A 12113-nucleotide genomic window follows, 5' to 3' on the forward strand; every position below is an offset into this window, starting at 1 on the left:
CTCATGGGAGACCCAGGTTCAATTCCAGGCCAATGCACCTCACGCACAGCAGCCACCGGTTTGTCAGTAGAGGCTTGCATGTTGCTGTGATGCTGAATAGGTTTCAGCAGAGCTTCCAGACTAAGATGAAGTAGGAAGAAAGGCCTGGCAATTTACTTCTGAAAATCAGTCAGTAAAAACCCTGTAGTTCACAACAGTACAATCTGCAACCCATCATGGGCATGGTGCAGGAGAGGCAGCATTTTGTTCTGTTGTGCATGGGGTTGCCATGAGTTGCGGGCTGACTCAAGGGCAGCTAACAAAAACAGCCACATGGAAGGTACCAGATCAGGCCCTGTGAAAACACGAAGATTGTTATACAAGAGTTCTGCCTTTCAGGAGAGCATAACACAGCAGGCAGTTTAACAGGCACGTGTGCACACACACACAGAGGTATTACCCTCACTATTCAAACTCGCTATCTGAGCTGAACTTTTGCTACCCAAACTCAGGAATGAAATAGATTCAGATAATTTTTTAAGTAAATCCATCCCTATCCAAATTTTTGCTACTCATTTTCCAAGACTTAGGAACCTCAGGTAATCAGAATCTGAACTCACTATGCAAACTCTCAGTCTCCAAACTAGGAGCCTGATAGATGCGGCTAATAGGCACCATGTAAACATGATATGTGCTGTAGGCGTGGTCTCCAGTGCCAGGAAGCTTGGGAAGCTTGGAGAAGTGAGAGAAACCTTCCAAGGGTGTGCAATTTTGTGGAGGAGATATTTTAACCAAGTGTTGAGGGATAGGTAGAATGTTTTGCATTGCCATTCCACAATCCTTTATTTGTTGCTGGTTGGCCCGCTCCCAAAATCCTCAGCAGTTCTTCTAAACCTTTTGCCACGCTTTTCAAGCTCCCTACTCCTAGCCCCCACTCATTCATTTTCAGCAAATGACCTTTCCTCTTACTTCATAGAGAAAATAGGGCTGACAGCTGTGAATGACTTTATTCACCTCCCCTGAAATAAAAACCACTCAACCTTCCTACATCTTTAAACTGTTAATGGCGCTTGGCTGCTAACAAAAAGGTTGGTAGTTCAAGTTCACCCAGAGGCTTCTTGGAAAGAAGTCCTAGTGATCTACTTCCAAAACATCAGCCGTTGAAAACCCTATGGAGCACAGGTCTACTCTGACACACATGGGCTTGCCATGAGTAGAAGGTGACTCAACCGCAACTGGTTGGTCGGTTAACCCATGTTTTCCTCATTCCTGTATGTAGGATGATTTCTTCATTTGGCTTTGAATTCCGTCTCCCCAGCCTGTCTGCCTGAAGTCTGTGGGTCTGTAGTAAGCAGCTACTATTTGTTTTCTGTCTGCCCTGCATCCCTTCCTTTTCTAACTCCCCTTTCCCTTTCCCATGTGGTTTGGGCTGTCAATAATGTGATCCTATCTTCCCCAGCACAAGGTGAAACCAAATAAGGCCAACTAGAGTCTCTTTCGAGGGTGAATATGGGCACTGGAGCACAGAGAGTTAGTTGCATTCTTTTCTCTGGGATTGACTCTGTTAAAACAACATAACCTGACCACTGTACATGCAGTGAGGCCGTCTGAGAACGAGGCGAAGGACAGGCAAATGATGCCAGGAAACACAGAGCTAGCAGACTGGCAACATTGTTTTTAAAACCATTGATTTTTCAGTTATATGAGCCAAAGCTTCCCTTTTTGCTTAAGGTTGTTTGAATTAGGTTCTGTAGTTTGACACTAAGAATTGTGATTAAAGTAGGGTTCTTACTCCATAAATCAGCTCCCCTTTCTCTACAGTTTCACTGGTCTCTTTCCCTTCAGCCTATACACATGCTCCAGACTCCACCAGTCCAGAAAAACCTTCTTCTGATCCTGTAGCCACTGCCTGCTCTTCCTCTTTCCCTACATATCCACACAGTAGGGTTAGTAGGTGACCGAGTTTTTCCACTAGTCTGCGGCAAAACCCAAAAAATAAGGATAATGCATAGAGGTTTTTTTTTCTTAAGTTAGGTTGATTGAGGTATAATTTAATACAGTCAAATTCACCCTTTTTAGGTATACAGTTCTATGACTACTGAAAAAATATACACAGTTGTGGAACCACCAACATAATCAAGATGCAATACATTTTCACCACCCTAAAAAATCCTTATGCCTTTTTGAAGTCAACCCTTCCTCTAGCCCCTGGCAAACACTGATTTCTTGGATAAACACCTAGGAGTAGGACTGTAGGATCATATGATAAATGTATCTTTAACTTTATAAAAAACTGCCAAACTGTCTTCCAAAGTGTCTGTATGATTCTATATTCTTATCAGCAATGTATGAGTTCAAGTTACTCCACATCCTTGTTAGCACTTGGTATTATCAAATTGTTGTTTTTTGTTTGTTTCTTTTTGTGGTTTGCTGCTTGCCATTTTGATGGGTATGCAGTGATATTTCATCGTGGTTTTAATTTGCATTTCCCAAATGACTAATGAAGTTAAACATCTTTTCAAGGGCTTATTTGCCATCTGTATTTCTTCTTTGATGAAGAGATCTTTTATTCTCTTTTTTTTAATTGGGATGTTTGTATTCTTATTGAGTTGCCAGAGTTCTTTATTTATTCTGGATAAAAGTCCTTTATGAGTTATGTTTTTGGCAGATTATTTCCTTCTAATCTGTGGCTTGATTTTTAGTGCCATTCAAAGAGCAAAAGTTTTAAATTTTGATGAAGTCCTGGTTATCAAAGTTTTCTTTTATGGTTTATGTTTTTGTAAGAAATCTTTGTCTAACCAGTGATTTGGTTTTTTAATTAAACTAAATCCATTTAATTCAAAGCATGTTTAGTTTATTCTGAAACTGAGTTTCTTTCTTTGCTGGAATTAAAATGTTTCTTAAATAAAACGATAACAATGAGAATAGACTAGAAGTTTGTGGATGTCTGTGTGGGTGTGCTTGCCTAGTAAAATAGAGTTGAGTGATGATTCTGTGTTAGTGTCATAGGTCAGGTTCTCCAGGAAACACAGAAATCTGCCTGCAGGAGTTTTTGGGGAGTGCTACCAGGAATAACACCTGTAAGAGTGTGAAGGAAACGGATTTGGCAGAGGGAGACATTGAATTATGATGTAGTTGCAACAGCTTCAGTTGATTGTACAGGGAATTCTACAGCTAGGGTGGCCCTTCAGAGTTACCATGGATAGAAGGAAGGGTCTGGACCATTGTATCCCTCCCATCTCTCCTATCAAATGAGATAATGTGAGAAATTAATATAAAATGCGGTAAAGGAATGGGAAATATTAAGTCGTTGAACTGTAGCAAGTCTTGGTGAGCCTTAGGCAATCCTTCTATAAGGACAAATAAAACTAATTAGTCACTTGTAAAACTCTGTCCACGGTTCTGTGACCTCTGCCACCCAGCAGCCATGTATCCTGGCAACAGTCTCTGGGCTTCCTGCCTGTTTTGCATCATCCTCCCGGGGGTAAGAGCATTACTTTTACCTGACCTTTCTTGCTATCCTGTGAAAAGGAACAATCATTTTGTCTGAGTGCAAATGGCTGTTGATCACAGCTGACAGATCTAGGTGGTAAAGAAACCGTCAAGGAGAAAGACCCCCATGCCCAGCAGTGAATCCAAGGGGAGGTGGACAAGGCTTTGTATGAGAACTTTAATCAAGAATAGCTCTTGATGACAAGTGGAAAATGAGGTTCTGTTGCTTTAATTCATATACTTGGTTATCACCCATGTATCATCCAGGCCTCTGCCCCATTTCCCCCATTTCAAACTAAGCTAAAACAGAAACAAAGGCTCAAAGGCTCTGCACAAACAAATCCAAGCCTCCATTAGAGGAGTGGGCTTTTTTCTTCCCCAGAGCACTTTGAACTAAAAGCGCTCCTGGATTTGGAGCAGTTGGTAGAGATGAGGTCAATTTGCTATTGTATTTTTAATCTGACCCTCTCAAAATGAGGAAACTAGCCTAGGATCACTCGACTAGCTTGTAGCAAAGCCTGAATTAAAGCCGGATCTCATGTGTTTCAAGTCAACCAAGCCAGAAACCCCAGAGCCATTCCTGATTCTTCTGTCTTCCCCATGTCTCACATCCAATTAGTCACTAAGTTATATTATTTTGTCTTAAAAATAGGTTTCAAATGTATCCCCTCCTCCCCATTTGTCATTGCTACTGCCTTTGCTTAGGCACTATCTAACCTCTCGGACGGTTGCAGTAGCTTCGTAACTGGTCTCTCTGCCTAGGTTTCTTCCACTGCCAGCCCGTTCTGCACACAGCAGCCAGAGTAATCATTTTCAAGCACAAAGCTGATAATTCATTCCCCTACCTAAACCTTTTCATAGCTCCCATTCCCCTTCATCGTAAGGTCCAAACTTTTTAGCCATACATAAAAATGTCATTCTTAGCATGATACCACTTATGACACATTGGACTGCAAGCACAATTAATAGAGGCTTTGACTATAAGGACATTTGTTGTTTTCTTAGCTAAAATTCCTAAGCTAGGCAGTCTTACAATAGGTTTGACAACCTATTGAAAACCCTGTCACTTTCTGCCCTTTCTGTCTTCCATCCTCAGTGTGTGGCTTCCATCCTCACCATAGACTTCTCACTATGGTCACAAGATGGCAGCTGCAGCTCTGGATACTACTTCCTCACATGGCAGCATTCAACTTACAAAGGAAGGGAATGATGAAAAAGGGAAGTTGTTTTTGTTTTATGAAATCAGGGATGAAACTCTTTCCTAGATGCCTTCCACCAGACTTTGTCCAGAACTGAGTGCCATGCCCAGCCGTGGAGCTAGCGCAATCATCAAAGGTAAAGGGCTTCCTATAATTGGGTCAGGCCAATTCATGCTCTGCTCCTGGGCACTCTACCACCTGAACAAAATCAAAGTTCTATTAGCAAGAATGAGAAATGACTATTGGGGTGGTAACTTACAGGGTAATGCCCTTTGTGAGCTGGCCTCCGCCTGCCCCTTTAGCTTCATATTCTGCCACTCTCTGTCATAATAGCTCTTCATTCTAGCCGTATGGAACCACTCACATTTCCCAGAATAGGCTTCCATGCCTTTGCAGATGCTGTTCCCCCCGCCTGGAGTATCCTCCTCCCCTTGATACTCTTACAAATTCCTATTCTTCTTGGGAAACTCAACTGAATTGTGACCAGCTTGTAAAGCCCTTCCTGACCCTCTGAAGCAGGGTCAGTCACCCTTGACCTTTCCTGGTCCCGACAGTACCTGGTACCTTGTAGGTGCTCAATAAATATTTATTGAATGAATCCTTTCATTATTCAAGTGTGCTGCTATTTTGAGCCCTCAGATAATTGCCACTGCTTACAGTTTAAGTAAAATCATTGTTTCTATTATAAAACCAGTATATAAAAATGTTTGTAAATGATGAGATTCAGTAACTTATTAATTCAAGAAAGAAGCTGTCTGATATGAAATGTGATTTTGAGACAGCTGAAATACCTTAATTTAATGTTTAATGCTTAGTCTCATAATATTCTACCCACTGGTATTTATGATAAACAGTTCTCTTTCCCTCCTGTGTATCTCACATATCCTTTCTTGCAGTCAGACAAATTATCTCATGCATGTTATATAGAGATAGGGATACTTAGAAATGCTAATTTATATTGAGGCTAATACTAGCTGGGGGGTATATACAGAAAATTTATCCAAATGTAAGTAGTGAGATACAGGGCGAAAAGATGATAGAATATGAAGTAGAAAATAATAGGGTCCAATTTATTTATCCCAGAGTGTGGGAAACAAATTCAAAATAATTTCAGGGGGTACAGGAACTTCGTTGTACATAACATTAATGTACAAGAAGCTTATTCCTTTTCAATTCTCTCTCAATTCTTTTTTTTTGTGGGGGGGGGGTGTTTGTTTTAAGTTTCCGTTTGATACTGGTATTTTTAATACCTCTCTAACAGAGAGGGAGCCCTGGTGGCACAGTGGTTAAGAGTTCGGCTGCTAACCAAAAGGTAGGCAGTTCGAATCCACCAGCCCTCCTTGGAAACCCTATGGGGCAGTTTTACTCTGTCCTATAGGGTCGCTATGAGTTGGAATCGACTTGACAGCAATGGGTTTGGTTTTTTGGTTTATACCTGTGGTTAGAGCCCTGCTAGTGTAGTGGTTAAGTGTTTGGCTGCTAACCAAAACGTTGGCACGTTCAAACTTACCAGCTGCTCTGCAGGAGAAAGATATGGCAGTCTGGTCCTGTAAAGATTTACAGCCTTGGAACCTCTATGGGGTAGTTCTGTTCTGTCCTATAGGATCGCTATGAGTTGGAATTGACTCGATGGCAATGGGTTTTTGGTTTGGTATACCTATGATTATAACTACCTTTGGGAATGAGTTTTTCTTTCTTATGTTAATGAGACAGTTTTAGTGCAGAGTGTGTCTCAAGTCAATCTTTTTTGACATTTAAAAGAGGTTAAACAAGCAAGTGAGCAAACAGAGAGGGGGGAAGAGCTGACAGAAAAAGGAGACTTCCCCTAGAGCTGGCACCCTGAACTCAGACTTCTAGCCTCCTAAATGTGAGAAAATAAATTTCTGTTTGTTAAAGTCACCCATTTGTGGTATTTCTGTTATAGCAGCACTAGATAACCAAGGGAGCCCTGCTGGCACAGTGGTTAAGAGCTTGGCTGCTAACCAAAAGGTAGGCAGTTCAAATCTACCAGCTACTCCTTGGAAACCCTATGGGGGCCGTTCTACTCTGTCCAACAGGGTTGCTATGAGTTGGAATCCACTCGATGGCAACAGGTTTGAGTTTTTGGTTTACACTCCAGCATTGTTTCCTCAAGGGCTTATGGCTGAAAATCATAGAACCTCACCTGGATGAAGAGAAAAAAGACTTACATACAAGTCTGGGCAAAGCTGAACTCCATAAGGATTCTGTGTTGCTAGTTATAACTGTGACAAGAGTGGAGTAGTTCTGGTGCTTGGAATAGATGCCTGAGGGTGGGATAATTTGGGTAGTTTACTAAAGAACAGTGGCCGTGAAGTTGATTCAGGCTCTTGGCAACCCTGTAAGTGTCAGAGTAGAACTGTGCTCCATAGGGTTTTCAATGGCTGATTTTTCAGAAGTAGAGCCCCAGACCTTTCTTCTAAGGTGCTTCATGGTGGACTTGAACCGCCAGCCTTTCGGATAGCAGCTGAGCGTGTTAGCCGTTTACACCACCAGGGGTAGCAAAAAGAATGAAGGGTTAAGTGTAGCTTAAAGGTTGGAGTTTAAAAAGAAGTACAGAGTTCCTTCAGTGCTTGCAAAGGAAAGCCATGGAGATCACAGTGCTTTTCTCCTTGGACTGTTTCCCCAGAATTTTGGTCACAGTACCAAGTACCACCTGCTAGGATAGCCCCTGTGACATCTTTCTGGTTTTTCATTTTTGCACGTGAAAATTGATTGTGTTCTATAAACCTCAGTAGGGCACATTTTGAGATTAGGGGTTAGAAAATTCACTGTCTTGTTTTAAAACTTTAAAACAACTAAACCCGTTGCTGTCAAGTCAGTTGCGTCTCATAATGACCCTGTAAGACAGAATAGAACTGCCGCATAGGGTTTCCAAGGCTGTAATCTCTACAGAAGGAGACTGTCAACGTTTTTCTCCCACAGAGCACCTGGTGGGTTCAAACTGCTGACCTTTAGGCTAGCAGCTGAGCGCTTAACCACTGTACCACGAGGGCTCCTTTTTTAAAATATTAGGAGCCTCTACATAATCTCAAATATTTTCAAGCAAAAGTAACCCAAAGATAAGCTCTTAAAAATGATGCAAGACTCAATAAAAGTGCAATAGAGCCTTGAACCCAAGCAATCCGTTTCCACAAGTCACCGGCCTCAAGAAGTGGCATTCCACCTCCAGTGGAGCTCTGACCTAGCTAAAAATGGCTTAGAGTTATTTAAGCGAAGCAAGTAGTATGAATCTTTGATATTCTGCTGCCTGACAGGTAGTGGCTAGCAAATGACAAGAAACAGGAAAATATCTATGTAGCCACAGAATGGGATTTTGAAGAGGAAACTACTCATGTCAATGGAATGAGACTTTTAGGGGGTTATATGTGCTTTTAAAAGAGCCCTGCTGGCTCAGTGGTTAAGCGCTAGGCTGCTAACTGAAAGGTTAGTGGTTCGAACTTACCAGCTGCTCCATGGGAGAAAGAAGTGGCAGTCTTGCTTCCCTGAAGATCACAGCCTTGGAAACCCAATGGGGCAGTTCTACTCCGTCCTATAGGGTCTCTATGAGTGAGAATAAACTAGACAGCAATGCACGTGTTATATGCTTAAAAAGAAGAAAACTGGGGCCATGAGTTAAAGAAAGAAAGGGGTGGAGGGAGGGAGGAATGGAGGAGAAGGGGGAGAAGTGGGGGAAGGAGGGAGAGCGGGAGGGGAAATTGAGTCCTTTATTTAAATAGGAAGTTGTTTAGACTGTTGCTTCCATGAATCTCTGCCTAATTTCTTTGAACTATGACTCAGATCTTTACCCAGGGGCATGTCTGTCAGAGTTCTGATAAAACTTTAAAATATTTACTCAGTGCTCAGTCCAGTCTTTGTATCCAGCCGTCTCCTTTGCAGGCCAAGAACCGTAGATGACCAAGGTACTTGTCTCACACACACCTGACAAGAGCAAGTCTTTGATTCTCTTTTCATTGTAACCTTTCCTTGGCCTCATTACCTTGAGGTGCTTCTGCTGTCTTTTGGCTACCATCATTTTTGTAGTCCTTGGTTTCCTTGGAACTTCTGTGACTGATGGTTAGGGTCTAGGGACTGCCTGGGCAGAAGAAGACTGGGTTACATACTGTGCTTGTTTAACAGAGGTCTATCTGGCCATTTTAGCCAAATATCCTTTAAGTTCAGAAAAATTACGTGTCCTTCTAAAATCTTGGACTGGGAGCTTTTAGTGGGTGCCTAGCAAGGACAGCCAGAGCAAAACTGCAGAAGAAGATTGCTGAACTTTTATTCCTGCACCCTCCTCTGAGCGTGGCTGTGTCCCTCTTGTTCCCTCAGGGAACCTAGTGGACTACTATCTCTATGGGCTACTATCACAACCTGTCCTCAGTAATAGAGCTAATAGAGGAATAGAACTTATTCTCACAGGTGTAATTGCTAAGTGAGAAACTTCTCCTTAAAGGTGTTAAAACAAAGGCATTAATGACGATTTTTGACATCTAAAAAAACCCATTGCCATCAAGTCAATTTCAACTCGTAGTGACCTTATAGGACAGAGTAGAACTGCCCCATAGCATTTCCAGGGATGTAATCTTTAGGGAAGCAAATCTAGAGCTATCAACAAGGAGCCCTGGTAGTGCAGTGGTTAAGTGTTCAGCTGCTAGCCAGATTGAGCTTTGAACCCACTAGCCGCTCTGCAGGAGAAAAGTGGGCAATCTGCCTCCATAAAGATTACAGCCTTGGAAACACTACAGTAGAGTTTTACTCTTTCCTATAGGGCTGCTATGAGTTGGAATTGACCTGATGGCATTGAGGTTTGGTTTGGTTTTTTGGAGAGCTGTCAAAACCAAAGACAGAGAGATATTTGGAAGCATAGGAAAGCCTTCTTGGTATCTCCGATATCATACCTCATGGGATTCAGCCTACCAAGAAGACTGGCTTTTCACAGCTATCTATATGGGATCAAATTGACAATAGCAACTATAAAGGTTAGATAGGAAACTTAGGGGGCAGTGAGTTTATGTTAATGGGGGAGGAATAATCTGAAAAAGGAGGGTAATAATGGATGTACAACCTGAAGAATATAATCAGTATAACTGAATTGTACATGTAGAAATTGGTATGTTCTGCTATGTATATTCTCAACAACAATAAAATAAAATAATTTAATGTATGTATAAATTTATATATATATAAAGACTAGCTCTTTATTATGCCTGAAAAAGTTTGCTTGATATTCAAAATAAGTATGGAGTCCCCTCTCTTCTAAACTAAACTGTAAGAAGCACAATCAAGCTACCCTTATTGAACACTTACTGTATAGCAGATATTTTGCTAAGCACTTTACATTATTTTCTTTTTAATTTTCAAAATTAGGTAGAATATCATTTAGGATCTTGATTGATCTGAATCAAACTGGCATAAATGCAAAGGCAATTTATTGGCTCATGAACCTGGAAAGTCCAGGGGTAGGGTAGGCTTCAGAGATGACTGGACTCAAACAATATTATCAGAACCTAGTCTCTCTCCATCCCCTGGCTTGGCTCTGCCTTCTTTTGTGTGTTGGCTTCATTCTCGGGTTCCTTGTGGGGCAGGTAACTGGAGCTGCTCCAGCCAGACAGTCTTCCAGCATCTCTGTTTTCAGCAGGAAATAGACAGCAGCACTTCCCAGGAGCCTCCTTACAGGAGCTTAGATGCGCTCGGATTACATGCTTATCCCTGAAATGGTCACCTGGCTAGGGCTTCACAAAGTCTGTTCTGAGTCACATGCTGCACTCCTGGAGTGGGGTGATGGAGCCCTACCAGACCAGAGAGATAGACAGTAGGGGAAGAGGGTCCCCAGATGGGAATTGGGGAAATTGATTCTGGGTAGGCAACAAAAAATATTCAAAATCCTGTGAGTGTTAGTATTTCAGTTTGGTAGATGAGGAAGCTGCGGCTCATGGGGTTTAACCAAGTTGCCCAAGATCGTAGCTAGTAATTGGCATAGCAGGGACTTGAATCCTGTCTGTTATGCTTAACAATCCATATTTGTTGTTCCATTTATTCAGAGGAAATGTGTTTACTCTTTAAATAAATAAAAGCAAGAATGCATAACTAGAGTAAATCAACTAGTTTAATGCCAAATTTTGCATCATAAAAATCCTCCCTAACTTGTCCTGTAAATTCATCCCAAGGGACATGTTAGAGCCCTCCAGGAAGGCATAACTCTCTTTCCAATATGCCATTGGCCAAGTTCTGCTGCCAAGGAGAAGAAGGGAACTGAGGCAATTTATTAAAGATACAGGACATTTTTTTCACTTCATCATCAGAATTATCTGAACCAAAAACTCTGCTGGCTTCAAGGAAATGAACATGTTAAGCAAATGCTTAATATAATTTTAACTTTCTTTGTACTACACATGGGCCTACATGCCTCCCGGAAGGGTTTTGTAACAGTCATCTGGAGGTATGGCCATTGTTGATTTTGCTCTGAGCTCTAAACCACAAGCAGCTATAAAGTTTATTACTAATGGCCTTATCATATTGACACAGGGCTATGTACTAACCAAGACAGAGAAAGCTATGGTGTGCTCTAAAGACATAGCACTCAATTCAGAGTTAGCAAAGCCCTGGACCTGACACTAATACATTAATTCACTGTATAACCTCAGATAAATCACCTAACCTTACTGGTTCTCACTTTCTTCATCTATAAAATCTATCTTGTTGTTGTTAGGTGCTGTTGAGTCAATTCTGACTCATAACAATCCCATATGACAGAGTAGAACTGCCCCATATGGTTTTCTTGGCTGTAATCTTTATAGGATCAGATCACCAGGTCTTTCTCCCGTGGAGCTACTAGGTGGGTTCAAACCACCAATCGTTCAGTTAGCAGCTGAGCACTTAACTGTTTGCACCACCAGGGCACCTATAAAATCTATACAGTGGTGATAACACTTTCTGTAAAAGTCAGATGAAATAATATATTTTAAAACTCCAGAATATTTGTCAATAAATGCATTTCACAAACATAAAGAATTACTCTCCTCCCAATCTAATAATCCAAGAGCCGCGTGGCTACCTGTTCATACTAACAATGGAGAGTCCTAAATTGTTGTTGTTGTTAGGTGCCGTCGAGTTGGTTCCGACTCACAGCGACCCTATGTACCACAGAATGAAACACTGCCGGCCCTGCGCCATGCTCACAATTATTGTTATGTTTGAGCCCATTGTTGTAGCCAGTGTGTCAATCTATCTCGTTGAGGGTCTTCCTCTTTTTCACTGACCCTCTACTTTACCAAACATGATGTCCTTCTCCAGGGACTGATCCCTTCTGACAACATGTCCAAAGTAAGGCATAGTCTCACTGTCCTTGCCTCTAAGGAGCATTCTGGTTGTACTTCTTCCAAGACAGATTTGTTCGTTCTTTTGGCAGTCCATGGTATATTCAATATTCTTTGCCAACACCAC

General features: G+C 41.7%; 1 long non-coding RNA gene across 1 annotated transcript in view; it reads left to right on the plus strand.

Annotated features, from left to right (window-relative positions):
- Positions 1-8546: 8546 nt before the first annotated feature.
- The window catches only part of LOC111819910 (uncharacterized), a 27880-nt gene continuing 24313 nt past the window's right edge, over positions 8547-12113 (plus strand). The window contains exon 1 of the long non-coding RNA XR_002823466.1: positions 8547-8590. This is a non-coding gene — a long non-coding RNA (uncharacterized LOC111819910). The remainder of the gene's footprint in view (positions 8591-12113) is intronic.

The sequence above is a fragment of the Trichechus manatus genome, unplaced genomic scaffold (assembly GCF_000243295.1).
Source record: "Trichechus manatus latirostris isolate Lorelei unplaced genomic scaffold, TriManLat1.0 scaffold00021, whole genome shotgun sequence".
In the NCBI taxonomy this organism is placed as follows: Eukaryota; Metazoa; Chordata; class Mammalia; order Sirenia; family Trichechidae; genus Trichechus; species Trichechus manatus.